The following is a 20,354-nucleotide window of genomic DNA, read 5'->3' on the forward strand; positions in this document are numbered from 1 at the left end:
ACAAAACAGAATTTCATTTGAAGGTTTGGAGTTTGGCACATACAAATTTACTTGGAACGGCAGGTAGATACCGCATATAGGAAGGTATAGTGGACTAAAATGGAACAACTTTGGGGTTTAAGGAGTTTGGATGCACAAGCGGTATTCCCGCTTAGTACAGGCGAAGGCTAGCAAAAGACTGGGAAGCGACCAACTGAGAGAGCGACAACAGTCGTAAGCATGCATTAAAATTAATTCACACCGGATACAAGCATGAGTAGGATATAATCCACCATGAACATAAATATCATGAAGGCTATGTTGATTTGATTCAACTACATGCGTGAACATGTGCCAAGTCGAGTCACTCAATTCATTCAAAGGAGGATACCATCCCATCATATCACATCATAATCATTCTAATAGCATGTTGGCACGCAAGGTAAACCATTATAACTCATAGCTAATCAAGCATGGCACAAGCAACTATAATCTCTAAGTGTCATTGCAAATATGTTTATTTCATAATAGCTGACTCAGGAACGATGAATCATCATATTGACAAAAACAAGAGAGGTCGAGTTCATACCAGCTTTTCTCATCCCAATAAGTCCATCATATATCATCATTATTGCCTTCCATTCGCACGACCGAACGAAGTGTATAATAATAGGAGTGCACGTGCATTGGACTAAGCTGGAATCTGCAAGCATTCAACTCAAGAGAGAAGACAAGTAATATGGGCTCTAAATATAAATAATCAATCATGCATATGACAGCCACTAAGCATTTTCAATATGGTCTTCTCGACCCCCAGAAGAAAGAAAAGAAAATAAAACTATTTACACGGGAATGCTCCCAACAAGTAAAAGAAGAACGAGAAATCTTTTTGGGTTTTCATTTTAATTTCTACTACAAGCAAGGAAATTAAACTAACTAATTTTTTGGTTTTTCTTAAGGTTTATCAAACACACAAGAGGAAAACTAGAAAAAGAGATTTAAACTAACATGGATAATACAATGAAAGAGTATGAGCATCGACGACTAGTGTGTGAACATGAATGTAAAGTCGGTGAGAAATACGTACTCCCCCAAGCTTAGGCTTTTGGCCTAAGTTGGTTTAATACCGAGGACCGCCTGGCTGATATCCATAAGTGAAACTGGATTGTACTGAGATGCAGATGCAACAGCCTCCTAGGCAGCAACGTGTTGGCGAGCTGCCTCCATTCCCCTCTCATATTCAGTGGCTTCTTCCCTGGTGATAACATATCCTCCTCTTTCCTGATAATCGAAAAGGTAGGGGGCAGGAAGAGTGACAGGGACGATGTTGCGTCTATCATAGATTAGTCGATAATGGAGGAATTGTTCATTCCTCTCAAGAAATTGATGATCAAACATAGCTTCTTTATCTAAATAAGCAGGAGGTACAATCATATCCCCCTCTCATGGAGCTATATTAAGAAAATTTGCCACACGGGTTGCATAAATTCCTCCAAAGAAATTTCCCTTTTTGCTATTATTATGCAACCTACGTGCAACTATTGCCCCCAAGTTATAACCTCTGTAACCAGACACAGCACTCTTGAGGACACAAAGATCAGGAGCACACAAGTGACTTACTTCGTCCTTACTGTTAATGCATTTACCAATAAAGAGAGCAAAGTAATGTATAGCAGGAAAATGAATGCTCCCTATGGTAGCTTGTGCTACGTCCCTAGATTCTCCCATAGTAATACTAGCAAGAAAATCTCTAAATTCAGATTTGTGAGGATCATTGATATTACCCCACTGAGGGAGTTTGCAAGCAGTTGTAAAATCCTCTAAATCCATGGTATAAGATGTATCATAAATATCAAACATAACACTAGGAGAATTACGCGAAGAAATATATTCGAACCTCCGCACAAAGGAATCAGTTAAATGATAATATTGAGGACACTTATCTTGTAAGAAGTCCTCCAGCTCGGCATTACGCACACACGCGTCAAATTCCTCCTTGAAGCCTGCTTCGACCATAAAATCATCAGATGGCCACTCGCAAGCCCTTACATTCGCGTCCCTTGGCAAGTTAACATCTTGTTCACGTATAGCAATCCTGGGCCCTTTCTTTGCCGAGAAACCACCTTGGTACATTCTTCTAAGCATATTTCTTTTTCTGAAAATTTCTGAAATTTTAGTAACTTCAAAATAAAAGTGGATAAAACTAAACAAGATTGATAGCAACTACTCCCACAAGTGCCTAGAACCTATATCATGCATTGGAATTGCTTGGGACCTCAAAAATTTAACATGCAAGCTCAAGAACATGGTCACCTAAGCAGCAAAAAATTGCAATGAATAAAGCACTAGAACAAAAACTAATTGGACCAATGGAGGAGTCACATACCAAGCAACAATCTCCCAAAGCAGTTTTGCGAATAGAGCTTTGAGCTAAAAGATCGAAAATCGCAGCAAAACGAGCTAGAACTCGGGCTTGAGCTAGATGGGGATTTTTTGGGTAGAAGATGAAGTGTGTGGGTGCTGGCATAAGTGGAGGGGAGTCACCAGAGGCCCACGAGATAGGGGGCGCGCCCTACAAGGGGGGCGCCCTCCTCTCTCGTGGCCTGGTGCTTGGCCCTCCTGCAGTGTTTTTAGTGCCTAAAATCCTCAAATATTCCAGAAAAATCATACTAAATTTGCAGGGCATTTGGAGCACTTTTATTTTTGGACTATATTTTTATTGCACGGATAAATCAGAAAACAGATAGATAATACTATTTTTTCTATATTTATTCTAAATAACAGAAAGTAAAAGGATGGTACAGAAGGTTGTGCCTTCTAGTTTCATCCATCTCGTGATCATCAAAATGAATCCACTAACAAGGTTGATCAAGTCTTGTTAACAAACTCATTCCGAATAACACGGAACCGAAGAAATTTTGAACAATACTAAGTTACCTCAACGGGGATATGAAAATCCCCAACAATAAGACTATCCTACTTTTTCTTGACAGTAGGGAGAGGAAATTCAAATCCTCCAAAAATGATAGTTGGAACTTTTTCAATAGAATTGATGCTATGAACTTGAGATTGTTTCCTCGGAAAGTGTACCGTATGCTCATTACCATTAACATGAAAAGTGACATTGCCTTTGTTTCAATCAATAACAGCCCCTGCAGTATTAAAAAAGGTCTACCAAGGATAATAGACATACTATCATCCTCGGGAATTTCAAGAATAACAAAGTCCGTTAAAATAGTGACATTTGCAACCGCAAGAGGCACATCCTCACAAATACCGACAGGTATAGCAGTTGATTTATCAGCCATTTGCAAAGATATTTTAGTAGGTGTCAACTTATTCAATTCAAGTCTACGATATAAAGAGAGAGGCATGACACTAACACCGGCTCCAAGATCACATAAAGCAGTTCAAACATAATTTCTTTTAATGGAGCATGGCATAGTTGGTACACCCAGATCTCCAAGTTTCTTTGGTATTCCACTCTTAAAAGTGTAATTAGCAAGCATGGTGGAAATTTCATCTTCCGGTATCTTTCTTTTATTTGTGATGATATCCTTCATATATTTAGCATAAGGATTTGCTTTAAGCATATCAGTTAAGCGCATACGTAAGAAAATGGGCCTAATCATTTCAGCAAAGCGCTCAAAATCCTCATCATCCTTTCACTTGGATGGTTTAGGAGGAAAGGGCATGGGTTTCTGAACCCATGGTTCTCTTTCTTTACCGTGCTTCCTAGCAACAAAATCTCTCTTATCATAACGTTGATTCTTTGATTGTGGGTTATCAAGATCAACAGTAGGTTCAATCTCTACATCATTGTCTTTGCTAGGTTGAGCATCATCATGAACATTATCGTTAACATTATTACTAGGTTCATGTTCATCACCTGATTGCGTTTCAGCATCAGAAATATAAATATCATTGGGATTCTCAGGTGTGTCTACAGTAGGTTCACTAGAAGCATGTAAGGTTCTACATTTTGCTTCTTCTTCTTCTTAGAAGAACTAGGTGCCTCTAAATTATTTCTCTGAGAATCTTGCTCGATTCTCTTAGGGTGGCCTTCAGGATACAAAGGTTCCTGAGTCATTCTACCAGTTCTAGTAGCCACTCTAACAGCAAAGTCATTTTTATTATTCAATTCATCAAGCAAATAGTTTTGAGCTTTGAGTACTTGCTCACCTTGAGTAGCAACCATAGAAGCATATTTGCTAACGCAGTGAAGTTCAACTTTAACTCTAGCCAGATTATCACCTACGCGTCCTATCTCGAAAGCATTATTCTTTAACTCTCTACCAACATAAGCATTAAAACTTTCTTGTCTAGCCATAAAGTCATCAAATTCATCTAAGCATGGGCTATGAAATTTAGTAGAGGGTATTTCAACTTTATCATATCTATAGAGAGAATTTACCTTTACTACCTGTGTCGGGTTATCAAGACAATGTAGTTCTTCAGGCGGTATATTCAGACCATGTATTTCTTCAATAGGAGGTAAATTCCTAACATCTTCAGCTTTAATACCTTTTTATTTCATTGATTTCTTTGCCTCTTGCATATCTTCAGGACTGAGAAATAAAACACCTCTCTTCTTCAGAGTGGGTTTAGGAATAGGCTCAGGAGTTGGCTCAATTGGTTCAGGAATTACTTCAGGAACTGGCTCGGGAAGAGTCCAATTATTTTCATTAGTCAACATATTATTCAATAGTATTTCAGCTTCGTCAACTATTCTTTCCCTGAAAACACAACCAGGACAACTATCCAAGTGGTCCTTGGAAGCATCGGTTAGTCCATTATAAAAGATATCAAGTATTTCATTTTTCTTAAGATGATGATCAAGCAAAGCATAAAGCAACCGGAGAAGCCTCCCCCAAGCTTGTGGGAGACTCTCTTCTTTGATTTTCACAAAATTATATATTTCCCGCAAGGCAGCTTGTTTCTTATGAGCAGGGAAATATTTAGCAGAGAAGTAATAAATCATATCCTGGGGACTATGCACACAACTAGGAGCAAGAGAATTATACCAAGTCTTAGCATCATCCTTTAATGAGAACGGAAATATCTTAAGGATATATAAATAGCGAGACTTCTCATCATGAGTAAATAGAGTGGCTATATCATTCGACTTGGTAAGATGTGCCACAACAGTTTCAGATTCAAGGCCATAAAAAGGATCAGATTCAACTAAAGTAATAATATCAGGATCAACAGAGAATTCATAATCCTTATCAGTAACACAGATAGGTGAAGTAGCAAAAGTAGGATCGGGTTTCATTCTAGCATTAAGAGACTACTGCTTCCATTTAGCTAATAGTTTCTTAAGATCAGATCTATCATTGCAAGCAAGAATTTCCATAGCAGCTTTTTCATTCATAACATAACCCTTAGGAACAAAACATAATCATTGGGGGAACATTCATCATCACTATCATCAATAGCATCTTCAATATTTTCATTCCCCCTAACTCTAATCAAGAAATTCACCTAATGGCAAAGTAGTATCACGCACAGAAGTAGTTTCATCATGCATAGCAGAAGTGGCATCATCAATAACATGCGACATATCAGAATTCATAGCAGTAGCAGGTTTAGGTGTCGCAAGCCTACTAATAACGGAAGGAGAATCTAGTGTAGAGCTAGATGGCAGTTCCTTACATCCCCTCGTAGTTGAGGGTAAAATCTTGGTCTTAGCGTCTTTCAAGTTCTTCATAGTGATCAACAGATATAAATCCCAAGTGACTCAGAGAATAGAGCTATGCTCCCCGGCAACGGTGCTAGAAATTAGTCTTGATAACCCACAAGTGTAGGGGATCGCAACAGCTTTCGAGGGTGAAGTACAACCCAAATTTATTGATTCGACACAAGGGGAGCCAAAGAATATTCTTGAGTATTAGTAGTTGAGTTGTCAATTCAACCACACCTGGATAACTTAGTATCTGCAGCAAAGTATTTAGTAGCAAGAGTGGTATGATAGTAATGGTAACAGTAGCAACAGAAAAGATAAATGTTTTGGGGTTTTTGTAGTAGTTGTAATAGTAGCAACAGAAAAGTAAATAGGAGAAGAACAATATGTGAAAAGCTCGTAGGCAATGGATCAGTGATGGATAATTATGCCAGATGCGATTCCTCATGCAATAGTTATAACATAGGGTGATATAGAACTAGCTCCAATTCATCAATGTAATGTAGGCATGTATTTCGTAAATAGTCACACGTGCTTATGGAAAAGAACTTGCATGACATCTTTTGTCCTACCCTCCCGTGGCGGCGGGGTCCTAGTGGAAACTAAGGGATATTAAGGCCTCCTTTTGATAGAGAACCGGACCAAAGCATTAACACATAGTGAATACATGAACTCCTCAAACTACGGTCATCACCGGGAAGTATCCCGATTATTGTCAGTTCGGGGTTGTCGGATCATAACACATAATAGGTGACTATAGACTTGCAAGATAGGATCAAGAAAACACATATATTCATGAAAACATAATAGGTTCAGATCTGAAATCATGGCACTCGGGCCCTAGTGACAAGCATTAAGCATAGCAAAGTCATAGCAACATCAATCTCAGAACATAGTGGATACTAGGGATCAGACCCTAACAAAACTAACTTGATTACATGGTAAATCTGATCCAACCCATCACCGTCCAGCAAGCCTACGATGGAATTACTCACGCACGGCGGTGAGCATCATGAAATTGGTGATGGAGGATGGTTGATGATGACGACAGCGATGAATCCCCCTCTTCGGAGCCACGAATGGACTCCAGATCAGCCCTCCCAAGAGAGATTAGGGCTTGGCGGCGGCTCCGTGTCATGAAACGCGATGAAACTTTCTCCTTGATTTTTTTTCTCCTCGAGTCGGTATATATGGAGTTGGAGTTGAGGTCGGAGGAGGTCCGGGGGGGCCACGAGATAGGAGGGCGCGCCCCTAGGGGGGGCGCCCTCCTTGTCTCGTGGACAGCCCATGGGCACCCTGACCTTGATTCTTTCGCCAAAAATTCTTATTAAATCTGAAAAGTGCCTCTGTGGATTCAAAGGACATTCCGAGAACTTTTCTTTTCTACACAAAAAACAACATCATGGCAGTTCTGCTGAAAACAGTGTCAGTTCGGGTTAGTTTCATTCAAATCATGCAAGTTAGAGTCCAAAACAAGGGCAAAAATGTTTGGAAAAGTAGATACGTTGGAGACGTATCAACCATCAACTCCTACAAAGGTGCTCCACCACGTACCCGGTACCCGCGAATGCAGCAATCGTGCACCTAGGGTTTTAGGGTTTATTTGTTAACGTCGCCTTTACATAACACTCATGTGTGCGAGACAGCGAGAGGCCGACTGCGTGTGTGCGCCTCTTCTCTTCGTATATGTACTCCACCATTTGTCTAGTGTCCAAAAAATTATAATAACTACTAGCAATGTGCCAATGCGTTGCCACACGATCAAAGTAGATTAATACATATTCACTGATTTGATAGAAAAAAGTCCAGTTTTGAAATACGTATATCACTAAAAATATGTTATGTTTCACTCAAAATATATTCGTTTGGCGGTTTTGATGAGATAAGGGAGGAATATTGTTGGTTTCAAGATTCGAGAAGTGGTATATGTCTAATTTCTACTCTTACTAGCAAGATGCACGTGCGTTGCACAGAACATCAAGATCTTGTGGGAGAAAAGGATGAACAGGGAAGGCCTTATCTGCAAATGTGGTGAAGAGTGTGGGTAAATTGCCATATTTTCCTTCCTATCTGTCAGATATAAATCGGACGACCTACATTGCAGGATGGCAGGCCCACCATCATCACCAACTCTATTTTTTATCCCTACTCTTATAAAAAAGCATTGTCGGTGATGATCGTGTGCCTGCCATCCTGCAATATAGGCCATCCGATCTATCTGACGGATAGGAAGGAAACTATGGCAATTTTGCAAAAAGATACCCACACCCCTCTCCACATTTGCAAATAAGGTCTTCCCTCGTTCATCCTTTTCCCCCACAAGATAAAATACTCATAAAAATGCATCTTGATGTTCCGTGCAATGCATGGGCATCTTGCTAGTTGTTGCAAAAAGCCCATGTGTGTGTGAGAGAGAGGGAGAGTGGAGGAGGACGGAGTGCATGTGTGACAAAGACACAAGTAGTGTGTGTGCGATAGGTATCATCTTAAAATGAGGCGATAGTGTGTGTGTGCACGGTCGAGAGGGCGTGTCTCAAGAAGGGAAGAAAAAGCTACATAGATACAAGGAGCGGGAGAGAGACATGTATGCGATGGTGGAAGCATGAGTGTGCGGGTGTATAAACCTATCTAGAGGCTAGCTACTCAATAAATGTTTGTGAGAGAAATACGAGTCGGGGTGCGAAAGCAAGAGTTTTGTGTGTGTGAGAGAGAGAGACGGTAGTCAGGAAGGGGAGTGGAAGCAGGAGTTGTGTGTGTGTCTGAGAGAGAGAGAGGAGACGGTAGTCGGGGTTGTCTGATCGGTGTTAGTCTGGGATGGAGACGAAAAGGAGACCGCAACAAATGTTGTGTCTACAGGAGAGAGAGAGTAATTTTAGTGGTATGAGTCATATGTAGAGACATATAGGGTGTGTGAGAGAATCCCATAGAGAGAAAGACAAAGTGAAAGACGAGTGGAGACTGTGTGTGTGGCGGTGAAAAAGAAAGCTTAGGTACCGAGTGATACCAGAGAATAGTAGAGACATGAGAGATAATGAAAACCATGTAATGTATAATGATAGGGAGAGTGTGACACTTCTCAAGGGAGACGTCAGGAGACCATGTTTGCGAGGATAGGAGAAACATGAAGTGAGCGTGCGGGTGAGCTGGAGAAAAGAGAGTGATAGCTACCTGAAGGAGCATGCATGCGAGAGAGATGGGCGTGAAAGGAGTGAACAAAAAAGGGATTCAAATATTTGAATTCGAGATACTCGAACCAAAATTGATCTATCAAACATGCATACTCATATGAATTCATGCACATCTATGTTATTTAATATGTAGATATTACTGATCCATACATTTTAGTAGAACATAATTTGGTTAAATATTTTCGAATTCGACCTTAAGATTTCGAGATCGTTGTATTTGTAAATCATATTATACATATAAAGGAGCAGAATTCTTTGTTGTGCTTTTGAAAGTATATATAAAAAATGATGTATATAGAATGTAATTCCAATTGGAAATGGATCCCGCCCGAAAAAAATTAGTAGAATACAAACGGGATTCGAATTGAGTTGGCACAGTAAACGTGCACTGTGCAAAATTTGAACGAAGCGGGGAAAGTCGCAGTAACCGCCCGAAACCAAAATCTGCAAGATGGAAATCACTACTGCCTATCCCTGCCACGCAAAGCCTATCTGCTGGATATCTATAGGTTTCGATAGGGCTAGGTTTGTAATTTCACCCAAACGTGATGTAACCGCCTCTCACCCGGATTCATACACGGTGGGCGCCAAAACACAGTGTGCCCTCGGCCAAAATCGACTCCCTCCCCGATTCATATTCATACACGGTGGGCGCCAAAAACAAAATCTCGTCGGCAAATATTTGGTGTATGCGAGATTACCGTCCTATCCCCAACCGACTAATGTTGCCGTGATGTAGTAGAAATTTGAAACGGGGGCTAAGTTTGTAAATTTCCTCGTATTTGAGACAAGCGCGCCCTGAATACATGTGAGGGAGTTCCGGATTAGGGGGTGTCCGGATGACCGGACTATGACCTTTGGCCGGACTCCCGGACTATGAAGATACAAGATTGAAGACTTCGTCTCGTGTCCGGATAGGACTTTCCTTGGCGTGGAAGGCAAGCTTGGCAATACAATATGTAGATCTCCTCCCATTGTAACTGACTCTGTGTAACCCTAGCCCTCTCTGGTGTCTATATAAACCGGAGAGATTTAGTCCGTAGGACGAACAACAATCATACCATAGGCTAGCTTCTAGGGTTTAGCGTCTCTGATCTCGTGGTAGATCAACTCTTGTACTACCCATATCATCAATATTAATCAAGCAGGAGTAGGGTTTTACCTCCATCGAGAGGGCCCGAACCTGGATAGAAACATCGTGTCCCTTGTCTCCTGTTAGCATCCGCCTAGATGCATAGTTCGGGACCCCCTACCCAAGATCCACCGGTTTTGACACCGACATTGGTGCTTTCGTTGAGAGTTCCGCTGTGTCGTCGCCATCAGGAAGGATGCCACACCCCGTCTTTAAAGACGGCGTTGTTGCTAAAGGAGCTTTGGCTATCGGCCAAACTCTCCGGCTAGGCGGGTTTCTAATGACCGCCTATTCGGCCACCGCGCCGACGATGACCTCTCGGGTCATCGAAAGCAATCTCCACGTCAACTCGGAGCTCGCCGAGCAGTTAGATCCGATGGAGCTCTCTTCCTTAAACGAGCTCTTGGATCGCATCGCCGCCCCGGGAGTCGCTACAGATTCTCGATCCGAGAGAGATTGACTCTCCCCAGGTCACCCACCACGTCAAAGTGGTGGAGGAACAATGCGGCAAATCTTCGCCCATCCTAAGAACCAGATATGTCCAGATTCCTGACCCCTCCAGGCCGGATACCCGCCGAGGGGAGGACGTCACTCAAGCCCTGAACCTAAAGTCAGGCAGCGGGCCGGATTCATTGGACAACATCCAAGGACACAAGCCTCCGGGTTCGGAAACTTCTCGGCCCCTGAGCCTCAGATTGGCGAGGTTCCGGATTTAATTCCACCCGCCCACCCAAATATAAGGGATCTATCCCAAATTCGGCAAGAGCCAACAGAAACAGTACACCATTACTGGGCCACATTCCTCCTGGTTATGAACAGGATAGAGGACTGTCGTGAGGAGGATGTAATTTCATTCTTCTACAATAATTGTACGGACATCGGGATCCTCAACGCCATAAGTCGCCGTGAAATTACACGCTTCGCTGACTTGGCATCCATAGTACAAAAATACTGTGCGATGGAAAGCATTCGGAAAACCGAAATAAAATTCTGGGACAATCCGGCTCCGAATACAATCCCAGTCCGAAATAAAAGGGCGCATTATCGCCAAGCACCTGGGCCAAACAACAAAAAACAAAAACCCTCTATAGGGTATGGAACCGTACTGAAGGGATGGCTCAATGGACCCTGTAAAATTCATAGTACAAAGGGCGTCACACCAACTCATCGCCTTAGAGCATGTTGGATACTCCGGCAGGTGGCCAGAAGTGGCGAGGAGCTTCTAACTCTAGAATCCGCAGAACATCACCCCAGAAATACCAGTACGGTATCAACATTCTTCGAGACTTTCGCATCGAACAACATGCGGAAACAAACACTCCGCAGCCTTACCGAAGTCTACCAGGTAGCAACAATAAACCCATGGAGTGACACGGCTATTACCTTTAACGCCAGTGACGAACCTAAATTCCGAACAGCCCGAGCACCAGCCGCATTGGTCCTCAGTCCGATAGTGGACGGCTTTCGGCTTACCAAGGTACTCATGGACGGCAGCAGCGGATTGATCCTCATCTATGAGGAAACCCTTCGAAAAATGGAAATGGACTGGAGCCGCATTGAGCGAAGCAACACAACCTTTAGAGGAATAATCCCTAGTCGGGAAGCGTGTTGTACAGGAAAAATCACACTGGATGTGGTGTTCGGCACGCCGGATAATTACAGATCCGAGGAGGTCACATTTCAAGTGGCCCCGTTCAGCAGCGGATACCATGCTCTGTTAGGGCGAGAGGCATTCACAATTTTTCAAGCTATACCCCATTACGGGTACATGAAGCTTAAAATCCCGGACCCAACGGAATCATCACTCTCGCTAGTGACTCGGACATAGCACTCCGCGCCGAAAACAAGACAGCCGCACTGGCCCTTGAGGCATTGTCTGAAGCCCTAGCGGCCGAGGAACTAACTGCGCTGCGCTCCACGGTGGACAGGGATGATGTGATACTCAACAAAAGATCCAAGTCAACCTCCTTTAAACCGGCAGACGAAATAGTAAAATTCCAAGTCCATCCAACGGACCCTACAAAAACGGCCTCCATCGGGGCACAATTAAACCCTGATGTAGACGCCTCACTACGAGAATTCCTACGCGAAAATTCGGACATCTTTGCCTGGCACCCTTCAGACATGCCAAGAATCCCACGCAGGCCGGCCGAGCACAGCCTGAACATCCTAAAAGGATTCAAGCATGTTAAGCAGGCTCTTCGGCGTTTCTCTGAACCTAAGAGACAAGCCATGGGAGAGGAGCTAGCCAAACTACTGGAAACCAGATTCATCAGAGATATAAAACATCCGGACTGGCTGGCAAACCTGGTGATGGTACCAAAGAAGGACAAATCCCGGTGCTTATGCGTTGATTTTAAAGACCTCAACAAGGCTTGCCCAAAGGATCCATTCCCCCTCCCCCGCATTGATCAAATCATCGACGCTACTGCAGGACACGATTCATTGTGTTTCCTCGACACATACTCTGGCTACCACCAAATTAAGATGGCAGAGCCAGACCAAGCCGCGACGGCATTTATCACCCCATACGGCCCATTCTGCTTCAACACAATGCCCTTCGGGCTCAAAAATGCCAGCGCAACATATCAGCGCATGATCCAGACATGTCTGGCCAACCAGATCGGCAAAACAATTGAAGCATACGTAGATGACGTGGTCGTCAAAACCAAGCATGTAGAAACTCTAGTAGACAACTTGAGGCTCACGTTCGATAACCTCAGAACATATGACATCAAGCTTAACCCGGAAAATGCGTTTTCGGCGTACCAGCTGGAAAGCTCCTGGGCTTCATTGTATCCGGTAGAGGAATTGAAGCAAACCCAGCCAAGATCCGAGCTCTGTCACAATTGGACATTCCAAAGGACCTCAAACAAATACAAAAATTGACTGGATGCGTGGCGGCTCTAAGCCGCTTCATCTCCCGCTTGGGAGAAAAAGCATTACCCCTTTATCGCCTCCTCCGGCGCACCGAACACTTCGAGTGGACGGATGCCGCCACAGCCGGACTAGAAGAAATAAAAGCCATATTGGAAACAAACCCAGTCCAGGCCGCGCCTAACATCGGCGAACCAATGTTGTTATACATTGCGGCAACTCATCAAGTTGTAAGCGCAGTGCTCGTCGTTGAACGAGAAATGGACGGACACAAATTCCCTGTCCAGAAACCAGTCTACTACATGTCCACTGTCCTCACTCCATGCAAATCCCGGTACCCGCATTACCAAAAGATAGCGTACGCAGTGTTCATGGCGTCCCGGAAGCTACGACACTACTTTCAAGAGTGTTCAATAACAGTGGCCTCTGAAGTACCTCTTAATGATATTATAAACAACCGCGACGCAACGGGCCGGATTGCCAAATGGGCCATTAAGCTCCTCCCGTTCGACATAACCTATAAGCCACGGCGAGCTATCAAGTCGCAAGTTTTGGCCAACTTTGTCGCTGAATGGACTGAAGCCGAACTCCCTAAAGAGTACGACACATATTCCAACTGGATCATGCACTTCGACCGCTCCAAAATGCTAGCGGTACTGGGGGCTGGCATCGTTCTGACGTCCCCAACAGGAGATACAGTTCAATATGTACTCCAGATAATGTATACGGACTCCAACAATGCAGCCGAATACGAGGCCCTTCTACATGGTCTCCGGATGGCAGTCTCCATGGGCATTCAACGCCTAGAGGTGCGTGGGGATTCGAACCTCGCGATATCCCAAATAAATGGAGACTTTGATGCCAAAGATCCAAAAATGGCAGCTTATCGCAATGTTGTCCTAAAAATGTCAGCTCGGTTCGAAGGGCTCGAATTTCACCATATAGCCCGGGAAAACAATCAGGCAGCAGACATCTTGGCGCGCATCAGCGCAAAGCGCGATGCAGTCCCCCCCCCCCAACATTTTCTTGGATAGGCTATTCAAGCCATCCATACAGTGGGAAGGGGAATCCGGAAATAACAATCCGGACCCAGCCGCACCACCTAACATCGAACATTCTGACGTAACTGAAGGCTCTGCCAACGAGGTAACATCCTCAGCCCACATAATAATGGCAGTAATTGCCCCATGGACAAAACCATTCTTAGCCTACTTAACTAGGCAGGAACTTCCCGAGGACCAAAATGAGGCACGCTGCATAGTGCGGCAATCTAAAGCCTATAAAGTCCACGAAGGAGAGCTTTATAAGAAAAGCACCACCGGAGTCCTTCAAAGGTGTATCTCCGAAGAGGAAGGGCGGAACCTTCTGGCTGAAATTCATGCCGGACTCGGCGGGCACCATGCCGCAGCCCGGGCCCTTGTAAGCAAGGCCTTACGTACTGGATTTTATTGGCCGACGGCTCGGGCAGATGCTCAGGACTTAGTCCAACGATGCGTCGGTTGCCAATTATTTGCTAACCAAAGCCACATGCCACCTACCGCCCTCCAAACTATACCCATTACCTGGCCTTTTGTGGTCAGGGGGCTTGACATGGTTGGAGCCCTTAAAGGTGGAACCCACAAGCAAAAATACCTACTAGTCATGGTGGAAAAATTCACCAAATGGATAGAGGCCAAGCCTGTTAAGACGGTTGAATCCGGACCGGTGACAGACTTCATATCAGGGGTCGTACACTGTTACGGCGTCCCCCATAGCATCATCACTGATAACGGCACGAACTTTATGACCGACGAGGTTAAACTCTGGTGCAAAAACATGGGCATCAAGCTCGACTACGCTTCAGTCTATCACCCACAAACTAACGGTCAAGTTGAGCGAGCAAATGATCTAATCATGAGCGGCATCAAACCCAGATTAGTGCGATCCCTCAAGGAATCTAACACGCGCTGGGTAGAAGAGCTCAACTCCCTACTCTGGGGGCTGCGGACCACGCTGAATCGCACTACCAGATTCACACCATTCTTTATGGTATATGGCGCAGAGGCAGTCCTGCCCTGCGACATAATTCATGACTCACCTCGTGTGCGCATGTACGAAGAAAGAGAAGCCGAGCTCGATCGGCAGGACAGTTTGGACGCATTGGAGGAGGAGCGCGACGTGGCAAAAGCCCGTTCCGCATTCTATCAACAGCAGGCTCGAAGATATCAAAGCAGAGAAGTACGGGCCAAAACCTACAATGTTGGCGAACTAGTTCTACACTTTCCGGACAAGAAAAAGGACAAACTCAAGCCCAAATGGGAAGGTCCCTTCATAATCGACCAAGTCCTAACTGGTGGAGCGTACCGTCTGCGAAATGCATCGAATAACTGACTCGAGCCGAACCCATGGAACGTAGCACGCCTACGAAGATTCTACGCCTAGCGCCAGACTCTGTGCTCGTCTCCTTCCTCTATCTATTTTTTACACATTAGTTGCCTTATATTTCTCTCCTTCTCCCTTCTTTTTTATTACAAGCCTTTAAGGGCTCGCTTGCGCATTGTTCACACATAATTGACGCGCTACCCGCGCTCATCATACCTGGGGGCTTCTTTATCAGAAGCTTGTATATACTGGCCTCATGCCCAACACATGTGTCACACTTCCGCATGTACCTTTTATTCACCACTATATGCATCGATATGACTTAAGTTTTGGCCAAGCTGGGTTGCCTGGCTCCTGTGCTTACGCCAATGTTCCCGATTGTTCGGCTAGGTGGTAAAGGGAGCACCTCTGCAATTGTTACTGCCGGGTCAGCCAGATGTGTACCTCAGACTGGGTGAAGCCGAAAGCTAGCGTTCTTAAGGGAATATTCGGTCGGTGAACTAAAAGATGATTTTTCACTTGTTTATTTATCCGCCCCCAGATGCTTTTCTGCTTTTTTTCACAGTCCGGACATGCACTTTAGGGCATGCCTCCCAGGGAAAGGAACCCCTAACGGAACTATTCTCCCTGGAAGATGTTTCTTACTAACCATGTAATATAACATAACTAGTTGGGCACTTGTCTGCTAAAGCACTAATGACCCCTACGCCTGGTCTCCACACATGCCCCGGTTCTTACATAACCGAGAGGGTATTCAGACACACTCTGGACTATTGGGTCCAGAGGTTGAAGCGAAAAGGTCCGCAATGACAAATGATCTACAATCCGGCTAGAAGGCATTTTACATGCCATTTTAAATTAGATAGTCAATTTGACTGGGTGTATTCTTCTTCAATACCATCCAACAGGCTGTCCAATTTATAGTCCTGTTGGGAATACTTGGCAGCCAGCTCTACCTGGCCGTACACTAAACTGACAGGGATCTCCTTCCCATCGGGCCCCATAGGTCCGACCTCGGCCATGTGGTTCGGGTCTGTCTTCGTGTACTGCGTCTTCACCGTGGCCTAGGCCTCCCTGGCGCCTTGATGGCAGGCCGATATCTTCCATAATCGGAAGCGCTGCCGCGCTCCCTTTAGCTTCTTTTCAAGCTCTCCAAGGCCTTCGGGCATGGAGAGGGATGGCCACAAAGCCTGGACGACGCCTTGCATCGCCTGCCGAACTCGTTCGTACAGTTGCGACAGCTCGGGAAGAAGGTCACCCGTAGAACCGGGCATTTCCTCCGCAGGCCGACCTGTCAGCATACCTACAGACATAACTCTGTGAATTGACTTCCTCGCCGAACTCTTTTTTCGAAGGTTCGTTCAAGCACTTACTAAAAATGTCGCGTCGAAGCCGCTGATTCTCCTTTACGGAATCCAACAGCTGAGCACGAACATCCTTTAGTTCCTCGCCCAGCTGGGTGTTGGCATCTTGAAGCTTGTTCTTCTCTTGCCTCACCCTCATAAGCACGCTCTCGCCGGCCTTTAACTGGTGCAAGATTTGTTGCTTGTCCGGATCCACTCCCGCGCCATCTGTACTGTTGTTGTCAGAATTGCACACATGCGGCACTTCACAACATACTCATCTTCCATAGCATATATTACCTGAGGGGGTCTCCTTGGCATTCCCCGTGGCGGCTAGTGCGGCCTCAAGTTGGGCCTTTGTAACACCCACGATGTGGCTATATCTCCCACGTGTCGAAGCACGACTTAGAGGCATAACCGCATGGTGGTTTTGTCGCAAGAAGGGTCATCTTCACACAATCCCATGTAATGAACAAGAATGGGATAAAGAGAGTTGGCTTACAATCGCCACTTCACACAATACATAATTAAGATCATACATCATTCAAAACACACACATAGACCGGCTACAGTCAAATCCAAATGAAAAGAAGACAACCCCAAATGCTAGATCCCTAATCGTCCCGACTGGGCACCACTACTGATCATCTGGAAACGATACATAGTAACGACCAAGGGCCTCATCAAACTCCCACTTGAGCTCAGTCGCGCCATCTGTGCTGGTATCCTCGGCACCTACATCTGTTTTGGTAGAATCTGTGAGCCACGGGGACTCAGCAATCTCACACCCGCGAGATCAAGACTATTTAAGCTCATAGGTAGGAAAAGGGGTAATATGGTGGAGCTGCGGCAAGCACTAAGCATATATGGTGGCTAACATACGCAAGTGAGAGCGAGAAGAGAAGCAACACAACGGTCGAGAAGCAAGAAGCGATCAAGAAGTGATCCTGAAACTACTTACGTCAAGCATAACACAAACTGTGTTCACTTCCCAGACTCCGCCGAGAAGAGACCATCACGGCTACACACACGATTGATGCATTTTAATGAAGTCAAGTGTCAAGTTATCTACAACCGGACATTAACAAATTCCTATCTGCCTCATAACCGCGGGCACGGCTTTCGAAAGATAATATACCCTACAGGGGTGTCCCAACTCAGCCCATCACAAGCTCTCACGGTCAATGAAGGATATACCTTCTCCCGGGAAGACCCGATCAGTCTCGGAATCCCGGTTCGCAAGACATTTCGACAATGGTAAAACAAGACCAGCAAAGCCACCCGAATGTGCCGACAAATCCCGATAGGAGCTGCACATATCTTGTTCTCAGGGCACACCGGATTGTCCAAACTTCCGATAGGCCAGCCAAGAGTTGCCCCTGGTGGCCACCGGCGGCTGACAGGTTGGACCAACACTCGGAGGAGCACTAGCCCGGGGGGGTTAAAATAAAGATGACCCTTGGGCTCGCGAAAACCCAAGGGAAAAAGGCTTAGGTGGAAAATGGTAAAACCAAGGTTGGGCCTTGCTGGAGGAGTTTTATTCAAAGCGAACTGTCAAGGGGGTCCCATAAGTCACCCAACCGTGTAAGGAACACAAAATCAAGGAACATAACACCGGTATGACGGAAACTAGGGCGGCAAGAGTGGAACAAGTCACCAGGCATAAGGCCGAGCCTTCCACCCTTTACCAAGTATATAAGGTGCATTAATTAAATAGGAGATATTGTGATATCCCAAAATATCCATGTTCCGACCAGGAACAATCTTCATCTTCACCTGCAACTATCAACGCTATAAGAGGGGCTAAGCAAAAGCGGTAACATAGCCAAACAAAGGTTTGCTAGGACAGGATGGTTAGAGGTTTGACATGGCAATAGGAGGCATGATAAACAGTGGCAGTTAGAGCTAACATAGCGATAGAGCGAGTACTAGCAAAGCAAAGATAGAAGTGATATCGAAGGTATGGTCATCTTGCCTGCAAGGTTCTCAGAGTTGTCGAAGGCTTGATCCTCGTTAGCGTACTCAACAGGTTCCTCATGCACGTACTCATCTCCCGGCTCTACCCAAAGCAAGAACACAAGCAAAGGAACCACAATAAATCACGGTGCAATGCACAAGCAACATGATGCAATACATGTCATGATATGCGAGATGTGATATGCAATGCATATGCGTGCTCCGGGAGGAAAAGGATGAACAAGGCATCAACTTGGCAAACCAAGTATGCCGCTGGAAAGATGAGATGATTTCGGTTGAAATCGATATGAAGATCACCGGAAACGGATGCACGGTTTGCAAATGGCAAGCAAAACAAGAATGGCGCAAAGCTGCGATCAACAGCATGATGCTACTTAGCATGCAACAAGAAACTATGCTACAGCAGCCCAACATAAAAACAAAGCATATGGCAGTGATCTACAGGAGATGCTTAACAAAAGAGGAACATTGAGCTACGGCTAGATCACACCATAACAGGTTCAAACAAGCATGGCAAAAGAGCAAAAATTATCAGGCTGGACATGGCATAAACAGCATCACGAAGCAATGTTCAGAGCAAGCTATCAACATGCTACATGAACTTATAATAGTAAAACAAGACATGGAATGATTCTACTCAAAGCATATATCAAAAGTCCCTTACTGACCATGAGCCAAAAAGGACTAGAAGATATGATGGCACCCATGTAAACATAGCAAGTTTCGTTAACAGATTCAGCAAACAGAGCATGGCATTGACAGAATTACGAAGGCATCTTTGTGAGATTGATGCACTCACTACAGAGCATTTCATGATAAACTAAGCATACATCCATCAAGAAGACATGGCATAGAAGCTATACATGGCAAGAACAACATCATAGCATACACGGATCAACTACAACGACCTTGGCCAAATTGAATAACATGTAAACAATCTGCCAGGAAACATTTTGAAGCAAAAGTAGAGCACGAAAATGACATGCTAGACTACTCCAAAATTGCAACCAAGGGCATGAATGGATATAGAAAAACCATATGTTCAACACCCTTACTGAAGTATCTCAAAATATGCATGGATCTCTCTGTAGCATCATGTTTACATGGCATCAAAATATCAGCAGAACAGGGACTAAAATCCGCAATATCACGAAGCCTAGTTTGCATGCTTGTGCTAGTCACCACATTGATCACAAAAATACATGGTAAGCACCTTTGTAAAGATGGAATGGCATAATTCAAAACACATATAGGGCTCAAGTACATAAGATGCACACATCAATCATGGCAAAAATGACAAAAGTGCATGTTCTGATAAGAATCTGAAACTAACATCACATAGCCCTCTTCCAACAGCATTTCGGACATCAAGATGAGCTCAAATTAAAATGATGCAATGATATGAAATGATTTACTCGTCGAGGCGAACAACTCGGTATGCTACACGCCCAAAACGGAGCCACGGGTGCAAAGTTGTGGTGCGATGAACATGCAACAAAATTTCTGACAGAAAAAGATGGTGGATTTCAGGGGAGAAGAAGTCAACCCTAGGATATGGATCTGGATCCGGCTCGACGCGCGGATCGAGGAGGCGCCGGAGCCTCGCCGGAGATGCTGGTGAAGGCCGGAGAAGAGGCCGGGGCGGCCGGATCCGAGGCGAGGATGGTGGAGGGCGGCGCGCGGGACGACAGTGCGCGGCGGCAGGAGCTTGGGGAGGCGGCCCACCGGGCGTGGCGCTCATAGCCGGCGGCGACGGCGGGCGGCCGATGCGGAGGCGGGGGACGGTGCCGGGCGGCGGCGATCCGGCAGCGGAT

Source organism: Triticum dicoccoides, chromosome 6B, assembly GCF_002162155.2.
Source record: "Triticum dicoccoides isolate Atlit2015 ecotype Zavitan chromosome 6B, WEW_v2.0, whole genome shotgun sequence".
Taxonomy (NCBI): Eukaryota; Viridiplantae; Streptophyta; class Magnoliopsida; order Poales; family Poaceae; genus Triticum; species Triticum dicoccoides.